The sequence below is a fragment of the Chrysochloris asiatica genome, unplaced genomic scaffold, assembly GCF_000296735.1.
Source record: "Chrysochloris asiatica unplaced genomic scaffold, ChrAsi1.0 scaffold00592, whole genome shotgun sequence".
Classification (NCBI taxonomy): Eukaryota; Metazoa; Chordata; class Mammalia; order Afrosoricida; family Chrysochloridae; genus Chrysochloris; species Chrysochloris asiatica.
Genome location: NW_006409110.1, coordinates 258,535 through 273,274, shown reverse-complemented (window position 1 = coordinate 273,274; position 14,740 = coordinate 258,535). Strand labels below are relative to the sequence as shown.

Genomic DNA, 14,740 nt, shown 5'->3' with positions numbered 1-14,740 from the left:
TTATATAACATTAAATATCAAACCAGGATAAGAAAACTAAAAGCAAAAAACATACAAAAAGCAGGCAAAGAACTAGCCTGCTGTAAATATAATAGGAAATAATGTTATCCATTAATTATTGTCATTACAAACTATCAAAAAAGTGCTTTATTGATTGACATTTTAATACTGTGAGAACCTTTATTCTTTAAAATTTTTGACTTTCAGAAAATTTGATATTTGAAATTGTATGGAGAGTACAGCCTTCAAGTCAGTACTGACACATAGCAAATCTGCATAGGATTTCTAATGTGTAGCTGATGGGTTTCAATCGCCCACCTTGTGGTAACCAGTACAGTGCTTATTCTACAACACCACACCAGCACTCCACCCTGTGGATTGAATAAATATGGTGAAAGAATATAACCCTGGAATACACCTTTCCTAATTATAGACCAGTCAGGGTTTCCTAGTTCTGTTCACACAACTGCTTCTTGGTTTTTGTACAGGTTCCTCATGAACACAATTAAGTGTTCTGAAATACTTGTTCTCTGCAATGTTGTCCATAGCTTTTAATGATTCATATAATCAAAAGTCTTTGCATAATTAATAAATAATTAATGCAAACATCTTTATGGTGTTCTCTTTCAGCCAAGATGATCTGACATCAGCAATGATATTGCTTGTTCCAGGCCCTCATCTGAATCCAGCTTGAACCTCTGAAAGTTTTCAGTCTTTGTATACTTACAGCTCTTTTGGGATTATATTTGGCATACTTTAATTTGCATGAGACACGAATGATATTGTTCGATAATTTCCACATTATCTTTCTTGGGGTTACCTTTCTTGGGAATAGGCATAAATATGGATCTCTTCCGGTCAGTTGGCCATGTCCTTGCCTTCCAAATTTTTTAGCATAGATGAATAAGTGCCTCCAGTGCCATATCAGCTTGTTGAAAGATTCCAATTTGTATTCCATCAATTCCTGGAGACTTATTCTTTTACAATACCAACAATTCACATTGGACTTCTTCCTTCATTATCATTGGCTCTTGATATTGTGTAACCTCCTGAAATTGTTGAACTTTGACCATTTATTTTTGACACAGTACCTCTGTGTTTTCCTTCCATCTTCTTTTGATGCTTTCTGCATCATTCAATATTTTATCCATGTTGTTGTTGTTGTTACATGCCATCGAATTGGTACCAACTCATAGCAACCCTATGCACAACAGAATGAAACATTGCCAGGTCCTGAGCCAACCTCACAATTGTTTCTATGTTTGAGCCCATTGATGCTCCACTCTGCCAATACATCTCGCTGGAGGTCTTCCTCTTTTTCTCTCACCCTCCACCTTACCAAACATGATATCCTTCTACGGTGACTGGTCCCTGCTGACAATATGTCCAAAGTATGAGAGACTACGTCTGGCCATGCTGACTTCTAAGGTGCACTCTGGCTATATATTTTTTTTATCATAGATCATTTTGCTATTTTAACAGTACATGGTACTTTCAATATCCTCATCCAACATCATAAGTCAAATGTATCAATTCTTCTATAGTCCATAGTATCCTTCAGTATTTCAAGTCAAGAGCTGATTTTTTTTTTTTTTTTTCTCCAATTCCCCCAGCTTGAGGAATGCTGGATGTATTCTTCCCTTTTGGTTTTCTAACTCCATCTGTTTGCACATTTTGCTATATTTGACTTTGTTTTCTTGAGCTTTGAAATTTTCTATTCAGCTCTTTTACCTCCTTATTTCTTCCATTTGCTTTACCATATTTTCACAGGAAAGCAAGTCTCAGAGTCATTTCTGACATCCATTTTGGTATTTTTCTGTTGTTCTGTTTTCTTAATGACCGTTCACTTTCTTCCTTGATGTTATCCCACAACTCTTCTGGTCTTCATTCTTTAGCACCTAATGCATCAAATCTGTCCTTTAGATGATCTCTAAATTCAGGTGAGATGTATTCAAGTCCTTATTTGGCTTTCACAGACTTGTTTTAAATTTCTTCAGCTTCAGCCTGAACTTGCATAGGAGCAATTGATAGTTGGTTCCATAGTCTGCCCATTACCTTGTTTTGGCTGATGATATAGAACTTTTCCACCATTTCTTTCCACAAAATTTAGTCAATTTTACTTCTCTGTATTCCATCTGGGGAGGTCCATGGGCATACTCATCTTTTATGTTATTATAAAAAGGTATTTGCAATGAAGAAGTCATTGTCTTGCAAAAATTCTATCATGCAGTTTCCAGCATCATCTCTATCACTCAAGCCATATTTTCTAACTACTGACCCTTCCTTTTGTTTCCAACCTATGCATTCCAGTACCCAGTAACTATCAATACATCTTGATTGCACATTTGGTTAATTTCAGACTAAAGAAGTTTCTAGAATTCTTCAATTTCATCATCACCAGGCCTAGTGGTTGGTGCATAAATTTGAACAACAGTGGTAGGCATATGAGTATTATTCTATCACAGACAGGGTTGTACTTCAAGATAGATCTTGATATAGTCTTTTTGATGGTGAATGTGATGCTATTCTTCTTCAAATTATCATTCCCAGCATAGTAAACCATGTGATTGTCAGGTGGTCAATACCAATCCATTTCAGCTGGCTAATGCCTAGGATATCAATGTTTATGTATTCCATTTCATTTTTTGACAATTTTCAATTTTCCTAGCTTTGTAGTTCTTACATTTCATGTTATTATCATTAATGGCTATCTAAAGCTGTTTCTCCTCATTTTGAGTTGTGCCCCATCAACAAATGAAGGTTCTGAAGGCTTTACTTCATTTGCATAATCATGGTCAATTCTACTTTGAGGATGCAGCTCTTCCCTAGTCATATTTTCAGTGCCTTCCAACCAACGAGGCTCTCTTCTGACACTATGTCAGACAAGATTCTTGTGCTCTTCATCAAGTTTCAATAGTCAATATTCTGGTGCTATATGACAGTGACTAAATATTCAGAAGTAGTCTGTCTCTCCTTCCTAGTTTGTTTTCACCTAGAAACTCATCTGAAACCTGTCGACCATGGTTGATCCTGCTTGTATTTAAAATACTGTGTAATATCTTATATAGCCACATGCAAGACAGCAAGCATAGTATGACTAACTGACAGATGAGTGGTGGTCCACTGTTCTTATTGTTGTTTTCTAGTGCCATCAATCAGGTTCCGACTCATAGCAACCCTGTATAGGGTTTCCAAGGAGTGGCTGGTAAGCTTGTATTACTGACCTTGTGGTTCAAATGACCTTGAAGCCAGCTAAGAGATACTCTGTCATTTCTACAAAGCCTAATTTTCCAGCCTCAGTGAATAGTTTTAGATAAGAGTTGCTTATATCAACTGGATCTTGGCTTATAATAGGAAATACCAGAAACATGTTTACCTGTGTTTTATTGACTAAGCAAAGGCATTTGACTATGTGACTAAAAACAACTTAAAAAAAGAAAATGAAATAAAAACAACTTTGTGAAAAATGGAAACAACATTTTTTTTTTTTTAATGTTAAATTAAAACAAATTAGTGAAAAATGGAAAATCCAAAATACTTCATGGTGCCAATGTGGAACCTGTACATAGAACAGAGCATGTGAATGGAACAAGAAAATACTGCATGGTTTAAAATCAGAAAAGATGTTTCAGGATTGTATTCATTCACCATGAAGGCCATTGGATTAAATCCAAAGAACTAAAGGTTGGCAGACAAATCAGATGCAAGATCCAGACCCAGCAGATAACAAGCAAGCCATCCCTGTGTTTCCAACATATTGTAATAAGGTTACACCACCCCTCCACAGTGGAAAGAGGATTCCCTTTAATTAATTGGCTCATCATAGCAAGCCAAAAAATTGTTGTTGTTAGTTGCCATCGAGTCGGTACTGACTCATAGTGACCTACACATAGCAGAGCAAAACATTGCCTGATCCTGGGCCAACCTCACTATTGTTGCCACAATTGAGCCCATTGATGCTGCCACTTTGCCAATCCTTCTCGCTGTGGGTCTTCCTCCCTTTCTCTGACCCTCCATATTATAAAACATGATATCCTACTCTAGTGATTGGTGACAATATGTCCGAAGTATGAGAGATAAAATTTGGTCATCCTGGCCTCCAAGGAGCACTCTGGCTGCAGTTCTTCCAACACAGATCTGTGTATTTCTTCCATCTTCTCTTGATGTTTTCTGCATCATTCAATAATTTGTCCAGAGAAACCCTCAATAACAAAATTTGTGTCTTGATTTTTTTTTTCTTCAGTTCTCCCAGCTTGAGAAATGCTAAGCGTGTTCTTCCTTTTTGGTTTTCTGACTCCAGATCATTTTTACATTTTCTTGTAATATCTGGCTTTATCTTCTTGAGCTGATCTTTGAAAATTTCTGTTCAGCTCTTGTACCTCCTCATTTCTTCAATTTGCTTTAGCATCTCTATGCTGGAGAGAAAGTTTCAGTGTCTCTTCTGACATCCATTTTGACCTTTTCCTTCTTTCTTGTCTTCTTAATGACTTTTTGCTTTCTTCCTCCTGTATGGTGTTCTTAATGTCATCCCACAACTCTTTTGGTCTTTGGTCTTTAGTGTTTAATGTGTCAAATCTGTTCTTCAGATGCTCTGTAATTTCAGGTAGGATATATTCAAGGTCATATTTTGGCTCTCTTGGACTTGTTTTCACTGTCTTCAGCTTCAGTTTGAATTTTTATACTAGCAATTGATGTTCTACTCCACAATCCTTGTTTTGACTGATGATATGGAGCTTTTCTATCATCTCATTCTGCAGATGTAGTCAATTTGATTTCTCTGTGTTCCATCTGTTGAGGTCCATGTGTATAGTCTTCTCTTAGGCTGTCTAAAAAGGTATTTAAGCTCATCCGTCCACCCTTCTCCTTGGCCCACCCGCCCTGCATAGCCTGCTGGACAGTCTGGCTCCCTTGCTGGCCTCGATGGTGGGCGGGCTGCCCTGAGGAGGCATGGAGGGGAGAGCTGGGCTGGCTAGAGAGCAGGCAAGTATTCCAAAATTCTGTGCTGCCCCAACTGCAGGCAGAAGAGCATGCAGTCCGATCTGGCCTTCTTCAGGTTCCCGCGGTACCCCGCTAGATGCCAGAAGTGTGTGGAGAATTGCAGAAAAGCTGACATAGAAGATAAAACACCTGATCAATTTAATAAACATTATCAGTCATGTACCAACCACTTTGAGACATCTATGATTTGTAGAACCATACATTTTGCAGAGGCATCAGAAAACTAAAGAATGATTGGGTTATTTTATTTCTCAAAATTATTTGTAACAGATACTTGTGAAGTAACTGGGAGAGTCCTTGTAGAACAGATCTTCTAGATAATGCTATACCAACAATATTTGATCTTACCAGTCATCTGAACAATCCACATGGTAGACACAGAAAACGAATGAAAGAATTGAGTGAAGATGAAAGCAGGACACTAAAACAGAAAAAAAAAAAAAAATTTTGATGAAACTTCTGAACAGGAACAAAAACATAAAGAAACAAATAATAGCAATGTTCAGAACCTCAGTGCTGAAGAAGGGTATGAGGAACAGGATGAAGACATTTTACCTTTAATCCTTAAAGAGAAGGAAAACATAGAATATTTAAAATCTTTGTTTGAAATTTTGATCCTTATGGGGAAACAAAACATACCTGTGGATGGACATGAGGCTGATGAAATCCCAGAAGGTCTCTTTACTCCTGATAACTTTCAAGCTCTGCTAGAGTGCCAGATAAATTCTGGGGAAGAGATTCTGAGAAAGCATTTTGAGATGACGGTGGTTAACACACTGTTCTATTCAAAAACACAGCAGAAAGAGATGCTCGAGGTCTGTGAGAACTGCATTTGGGAAGAAACTCTCAGGGAAGTGAGAAACTTACACTTCTTTTCCATCATCACCGACGACATGGTGGATATAGCAGGGGAAGAGCACCTGCCCAGGTAGGTGAGGTTTGTTGAGGAATCTCATAACTTGAGAGAGGAAATTGTGGGTTTCCTGCCTTATGAAGCTGATGCAGAAATTTTGGCTGTGAAATTTCACACTACCATAACGGAGAAATGGGGACTCAACATAGATTACTGTCATGGCCAGACTTACATTGTGTCCAGTGGATTTTCTTCCAAAATGAAAGTTGGTGCTTGTAGACTTTTAGAGAAGTATCCTCAAGCCATCTACACACTCTGCTCTTCCTGTGTCTTAAATATGTGGTTGGCAAAATCAGTACCTGTTCTAGAAGTATCTGTTGCATTGGGAAAGATTGAGCAAATTTGTTGTTTTTTCCATCAATCACCACAGCTACTTTTAGAACTTGACAATGTGATTGGTGTCCTTTTTCAGAACAATGAAGACAGCGGTAATGAACTAAAGGAATTTTGCCATTTTCAGTGGACAGGCAGATATGATGATTTTGAAATTTTAGTGGACTTGCTGCAAGCACTTGTTTTATATTTAGATGGTATAAATAATGATACAAATATTAGGTGGAATAACAGTATAGCTGGCTGGGCATTTGTCCTCTGCAGTGCAGTAACAGATTTTGATTTCATCGTTACCATTGTTGTTCTTAAAAATGTCTTATCTTTCACAAGAGCCTTTGGGAAAAATCTCCAGGGTCAAACCTCTGATGTCTTCTTTGCAGCCAGCAGCTTGACTGCAGTGTTGCACTCATTAAATGAAGTAATGGAAAATTTTGAAGTTTACCATGAATTTTGGTTTTAGGAAGCAACAAATTTGGCAACCAAACTTGATTTTCAAATGAAAATCCCTGGAAATTTTTGCAAAGCTCAACAAGGAAACCTGGATGCTCAGCTAACCTCAGAGAGTTACAATAAAGAAGCCTTAAGTGTCCCAACAGTAGAGCACATTATTCAAGAATTAAAAGATATATTCTCAGAATAGCACCTCAAAGCTCTTAAATGCTTATCTCTGGTACCCTCTGTCATGGGACAGATCAAATTCAATATATCAGAGGAACACCATGCTGACATGTACAGAAGTGTCTTACCCAATCCTGACACGCTGTCAGCCAAGCTTCATTGCTGGAGAATTAAGTGGAAACACGGAGGAAAAGATATAGAGCTTCCATCCACCATTTATGAAGCCCTCCATCTGCCTGTCATCAAGTTCTTTCCTAATGTTTATGCATTGCTGAAGGTCTTGTGTATACTTCACATTATGAAGATTGAGAATGAGCTCTATGAAAACGGATGAAGGCGTCTTAAAGTGTACCTGAGGAACACTTTGACAGACCAAAGATCAAGTAACTTGGCTTTGCTTAACATAAATTTTGATATAAAACATGATCTGGATTTAATGGTGGACACATACATCAAACTCTATACAACTAAGTCAGAGCTTCCTACAGGTAATTCAGAAACCATTGAAAATACCTAAGAAAGTATTTTAAAATAGGTTTTTTCTCAGATTTGATATTTGGAGGAAAACCTGTAAGGTCTATGGAGGCCACTTAATCACCAAGTATCTTTGTCTATAGGCCTGATTGAACACATTGTTGTTGTTGTTAAGTGCCGTCGAGTCAGTTCCTACCCATAGTGACCCTGTACAGGGTTTCCGAGGGTGTAAATCTTTACGGGAGTAGAAAACCTCATCATTCTCCCGCGGAGCGGCTGGTAGTTTCGAACCGCTGACCTTAAGGTTCGCAGCCCGATTCGTAACCACTACGCTACCAGAGCTCCTTGATTGAACACATTAAAACCACCGATAATCTCCCTGTTTAAATGGCCTCTCTTTGAACTCTCATGCTTTGAAGATGCATCTGTTCTTCCAAGAGATAGCATGAAAGTACCACATTTTGTTTCTCTGTAATCTCTTTTGTGGCACTCTGGAATTGTTTTAGTTAAATCATTTTAGACATAACATTTATTATCACTGTGGATCCAATTATCAGGTATGAAGTGGCAATTGTTTTAAGAAATAAATTTGAGAAGGTTTGGGAGGAAGGAATATAGTTTTATAATATAACAATGAATCTCAGGACTGACCTTTGACTTGTGGGAATTTTAAATATGCTGAAAATCTGTAATGGACACTAGAGTAAGACAAACAATCTAATCTAACAAGGATTTCAGTATAGATTTTTCTTTATCAAATGAACCTAAAGAAACAAGTTAGCTAAAGTTAGAATTTACCATTGTTGTTCCACATCTGGTTACTGCTGTTTACATTCCATTGTTGAGCCTACACTTTCAAAAATGTTTTGGCAGGTATATGCTGAACGCTTCTGTTTCTTGGTCAAGACAGAATCAAAGGATATGGACACTAGTAACTGATATATTTGTTTTCTTCTGTCTTTTCCCATGATTATATCTACTGCCTCATTTTGATTTATAAGCAAACCCTGGAGAACTTACAAAATTAAATGTTTTGAAGTTTATCTAGGAAGAATACAGAAAATATTACTGATATTTTTGGTAAAAATTAATTTTGTACAGTTTATTGCAATCTCAATAAAATGTGAATTTTGTTTAAAAAAAAAAAAGGTGTTTGAAATGAACAAATCATTGATTTTGCAAAATTCTATCATGCAATCTCCAGAATCATTTCTATCACCAAGGCCATATTTTTCCACCTACTGATGCTTGCTCTCTGCTTCCAGCCTTTGCATTCCAACCACCAATAATGATCAATACATCCTGATTACATGTTTGATGAATTTCAGATTGAAGAATTTGGTAGAAGGTTTCCATTTCATCCTACTGGCTTTAGTGGTTGGTGAGCACATTTGAATAATAGTTGTATTAACTGGTCTTCCTTGAAGGCACATGTATATTATTATCCTATCACAGACAGCATTGTATCTCATGACTGAGCTGGATATGTTCTTTTTGACAATGAATGCAACACCATTCCTTTTCAATTTGTCATTCCCAGCATAATAAATCATGTGGTTGTCAGATTCAAAACGTCCAATACCAGTCCATTTCAGCTAACTAATGCCTAAGATATTGACATTTGTACATTCCATTTCATTTTTGACCATTTCTAATTTTCTTAGATTCATACTTCATAAATTCCATGTTCCAATTATTAATGGATATTTACTACTGTTTGTCTTCATTTTGAGTTTTGCCCCATCAGCAAATGAAGGTCCCATAGGCTTTCTCCAACGGGCTTTATTCCATTTACATCATCACAGTCAACTCTACTTTGAGGAGGCAGCTCTTCCCCACTTGCATTTTGAGCGCCTTCCAACCTGAGGGGCTCATTTTCCGGCACTATATCTGACAGTGTTTCTCTGCTACTCAAGGTTTTCAGTGACTAAATATTCCGAAGTAGTTTGTCACTCCTTCTTCCTAGTCTGTCTTTTCTTCTTACCTCCATTATGGAAACCCAATCTTATTTCTCCTTGGTAGTCTGTATCAATCACACCATCCAGTACAGTAACTCCCTTCTTTTCCTATTGGTCCAGATGCATGGGATCACAAAGTGGCCAGGGGGCATTCTTAACTTCCAGTTGAGTGGAATTAGTGTAGTGTCTCCCTGTGGGAGGATTCATCCCTTGAGAACTAAGACTAAAACAACCAGACCTAAAGAGAATAGGATTGCAGAGACAGGAAGTAAAAATTATTTGAGTGGGTCATTAAGAGTAATAATGAATGGTGCTACTTCCATTTCTACCCCATAGTTTCTGGACTGATTAATCCAGCCAGGAATGGAGAAACAATGTCATACATTAGACGGTGGTTTAGAACATATACAGTATCCTGGAGCACAATTCCCTAACCTAGTAAGGTACTGCCACCAAGCTGGTGCCATAATTCTGTCTTTAAAAGGTCATTCCATCATTTGGTAAAATTAGCTGCTTTTGGATGATGAAGAAAATGGTAACACCAGTGAATTCCATGAGCATGGGATCATTGTCACACTTTATTTACACTTGATTTGAGGTGATATTTTGTGGGATAGCATGATGACAGTTTTGATAGATGAATTACATGCAGGAAAAGGCACATCAATTTCTAGAGTAAGTCTACTCCAGTAGTAACAAAATGTTGTATTTTGCATGATATAATCAACCTAACACTATATTGCCAGGAATGGTCCCATTATCATGGATTAAGTGTTGGTTTCTGCTACTGGAAAATTGGGCAATCAGCAGTGATTGTAGCAAAGTCAACCTTGGTGAGTAGAAGCCAATTCATACCCTCCATCCCTGGCACCATGCCCACTTTGTTCATAAACCCACTGGGAAATGGCAGTAGTGGCTGGCGAAAGAAGATAGCTAGTTTAAATAGAACATATCATCCTATCCACTTGATTGTTAAATAATTTTCTTTTGAGGAAAACTTTTGATAAGCATTCACATGAAAAACAAATATCTTCCCTTTATGGTCCACTTAGAGATGTTTATCAGTGTACCTCTTCCCCACACCTCCTTGTCACCAGTTTCCAAACACATTCTTTCTAAATCCCTGACCATGCAACCAAATAATTGGCCACAGCCCAGGAGTTAGTATACAGTCACACATTTGGTGATTTCTCTTTCCAAGAAAAATGAATAACCAGATGCATTGTTCAAAGTTCTGCTCATTGGGAGGATTTCCTTTCACCACTGTATGTATGCATGTATTTGATGGACACAAAAACACTCAGGAATACATAATCATTAACTTAAACAACCCAAGGACATATTCTGTCATCACTGTATTTTAGGGAAATTCCAGAAAGGGCTACAGTGCTGCTACTGCCACTTTCAAGTGTTATCTGCATATCTGTAAATCAAACATGAATTTTCTCTTTCTCATTCAATTAAACATAAGGAACTGCACATAATCCACAGGTGCAGATTGGGAGAGGAAATAGAATGTGACAGGTGTGAAGACCATGGACATTTGGGCCACTTGTTCATGCAGCTTATTTGTGCCTTCAGGTTCTGCTTGAACATGAACTTGTATATATCATTTTTATTTAATGACGGAGTGCTTTGTGCATGTTCAACTTTAAGACTCTGTGAGTTATATAACACCCAGCTCATAATGGTTAGCTTAGGTCACATGGTGACCTAAGGCCCAATAATAAGTTAAAACTGTTTCTCAAAAGGAAAGTAGTTATCTGAAGAAGATGGAATGGCTTTGCTCCAAAATCCTGAGACTGCTCTGTGATTCACCAAAAGCATTCTTCTAACATGTCTCCAAGAATTGACAGAATACAAACTGAAATACTTTAATAGACTGATGCAGCACTGGAGGCACTCATTCATCTAGGCCAAGAAATTTGGAAGACAGCAACCTGGCCAACTAAAGTGGAAGAGTTCCATATTTGTGTATACTCCAAAGAGAGATCACACAATAGAATACAGAAATCATCGAACAATATCACTACTGTGATAAATTTTCCTGTAGATATTTCAAAAATTATTGCCATAGTACATAGACAGGGAGCTGCCAGAAATTTAAACGAGATTCAGAAAACACTGTGGAATGAGGGATATCATTGTTGATGTCAGATGGATCTTGGCTGAAATCAGAGAATATCAGAAAGATGCTTACTTGTCCTTTATTGACTATACTTGTGCTTTAATGACTTTTCATTGTGCGAATCATGAAAAACTATGAATCACATTGTGAATATTGGGATTCTAGGTCACTTAATTGTCCTCATGAGGACCTATATATAGGCCAAGAAGCAGTCACTCGTATAGTACAAGGAGATACTAAATGTTTCAATATTAGGAAATGTATGTAACAAGATTGTATTCTTCCACCACAATTATTCAACTGCATGCTAAGCAGATAAGCAGAGAAGCTGGATTATATGAAGAAGATTGATGCATCAGGATTGAAGGAAGAATCATTAACAATTTATAATATGTAGATTATACAACCTTTCTTGCTGGAAGTGAAGAGGTCTTAAAATATTTACTGTATAGCTTTGTGTTAGTAGATTAAAGCTTTTAACATGTAGGATCAATAACTGCTCAAATTTTGAATTAAAATAATACTTCTTTCACTATGAGTGATAAATAATGTACTCCACATTTAATAATTATATTATTTAGAAACAAAAAGTTGAATTGATTGGAAATTAACATATTTAATGTCCAAGAAAAATAATTTACATAAATGTAATAGCTCATTTATTTTTATAATAAAATTATCACCCTTAGTCAAACTGCTGTTGTTAGGAGGTATTATCATTGGATAAATTCCTCATATGTGACTGACATTGCATACGGTGTTGAAAACTCATTCTTTTCTTATATTTTCATTTAATCAATTTATTGGTAGACACTCCTTGAAATATATAAAATTCTTCAAATTAGCATCAGTTTTGTATCTGGGTCAAGAGTAAAACATCCTTTGATATTTTACCTATCAAACATAATACTTGCATGTAAAAATTTGGATTACACCAAATAATCAAATTAACAACTATTTTCTGAGTTTCCTCCATCAATATTTATCTATTAAACCTCTAGTGGTTAAAGAAAACAATTTAAGTAAGGAGTAAAGGCAAAATTTGGGGAACAATTGTTTTTATGTAGCTTGACATCCAAAATAATCCCCTTGTGGAATTCACTCTCTCATGTTGATTTGCTACAAAATTATTACACTGTTGTTGTTAGGCACCTTCGAGTCAGCAACAACTCATAGTGACCCTATGCACAACAGAATGGAACACTTTGTGGTCTTGATTCAGGCACAAAATAGTTATGCTTGAACCCATTGTTGTAGCCAGGATATCAATTCATCTCTTTAGGGGTCATCTTCTTTTTTGGTGACCCTCTGCTTTACCAAATTTCTTCACTACTAATTCCATGAGCATTGGTTTTGAATCCAAGTAAACTGAAATCTTTGAAAACAAATATTTTCTCCATTTATCATGATGCTGTTTATTGGCTCAGTTGTGAGGATTTCTGTTTTCTTTACATTTGAGTTTTAATCCATACTGAAGGGTATATTCTTTTATCTTAATCAAGTGTTTATAGTCTGCTTTACTTCCATTGAGCAAGGTTGCATCATCTTTATATTGCATGCTGTTAATAAGCTTTACTCCAATATTGATGCTACGTTTTTCTTTATTTAGCCCAGATCACAGATTATTTGCTCAGCATGTTAGGTGTTGTCTAGTTTATTCCAATTCATAACAATCTTAGGCACAACAGAATGAAATAATGCCCAGTGCTGCGCCATCCTCATAATTGTTATCCTTGAAGCCATTGCTGCAACCACTGTGCCAGTCCATCTCATTGCAGGGTTCTATCTTTTTCACTGAGCCTCCATTTTACCAAGAATAATGTTCCCCTTCAGGGACTGGTCCCTCCTAATAATATGTCTGAGGTCTGAGAGCCTGAGTCTAGTGATCCTGGCTTCTAAGGAGCATTCTGGCTGTATTTCTTCCAACACATATTTGTTTGTTCTTCTGGCAGTCCATGGTACTTTGAATATTCTCCAACAACATAATGATATCTTTGCCCTTCGACACTTTAAAGGTGTCTCTTGCAGCAGATTTACCTACTGACATGCATTGTTTGAATTTTTGACTGAAGCTTGAATAAGTGTTGATTGTGGATCCAAACAAAATGAAGTATTTGACAACGTTAATCTTTTTTCCATTTATCACATTATTTATTGGTCGAGTTCTGAGGATTTTTATCATATTTCTATTTATGTACAATCAATATTGAAGACTGTGGTCTTTGATCTTCACCATTATGTGTTTTAATTCCCCTTCACTCTTATCAAGTAAGTTTATACCATCTGCATATCTCAGTTTGCTAATGTTAAAATCAGGGAAAATATGCACCAGGATTGTATTCTTTCATCATATTTTATGATGAGCAAATAATCTGAGAAACTGGATTATAAGAAGAAGAAATTGCTTTCACAATTGGAGGAGTCCTTAACAAAATATGCTTAAAGCAAAGAAGACTTAAAATCAAAGACTACAGCTTTCAGTATGGTTTGCATCTCAATGTAAAGAAAATAAAAATTCTGAAAACTGGACCAATTTTAAACATTATAATAAATGGAGAAAAGAATGAAGTTGTCAATGACTTCATTTTGCTTGCATCCACAATCAATACTCATGGAACCAGCAGTCAAGAAATTAAAGGACATATTGCATTTGGCAAATCTGTTGCAAAGAAGATCATTAAAGTATTAAAAGAGCAAAGATACTTTATTCTCCGTAATTTCATATACAAGTGAAAGTTAGACAATGGAAAGGAAGACTGTACAAGAATCAATGAATTTCAATTATAGTTTTGTCAGAAAATCTTGAAAGTACCAGGGACTGCCAGAAAAACAAACAAATCTATCTTGGAAGAAGTATAGTCAGAATTAGAAGTGAGGATGCCAAGATTTTCTCTTGTATTTTTGGACATATTGTCATTAGGGACCAGTCCCTAGAGATGAATCTCATGCTTGGATAAAATTTGTGGTTGGTGGTCATGTGCCATGGAGTCGATTGCGACACAGAGACCCTGTGTACGGTTTCCGAGGCTGTAAATCTTTATGTTGCTGTTGTTAGGTGTCATCAATTCAGTACTGACTCATAATGATCCTATTCACAGCAGAATGAAACATTGCCTGATCCTAGGTCAACCTCACTCTTGTTGCCATACTTCAGTCCATCGATGCTACCACCTGGCCACTCCATTTCATTGGATGTCTTCCTCTTTTTCTCTGACCCTCCACCTTACCAAACATGATATCCTTCTCCAGAGACTGATCCCTCCTGACAATATATCTGAAGTATGAGAGACAAAGTTTGGCAATCCTGGCCTCCAAGGA

General features: G+C 36.8%; 1 pseudogene; it reads left to right on the top strand.

Annotated features, from left to right (window-relative positions):
* The window catches only part of LOC102815196, a 12,110-nt pseudogene extending 4,731 nt beyond the window's left edge, over positions 1–7,379 (top strand).
* The last annotated feature ends 7,361 nt before the right edge of the window (positions 7,380–14,740 follow it).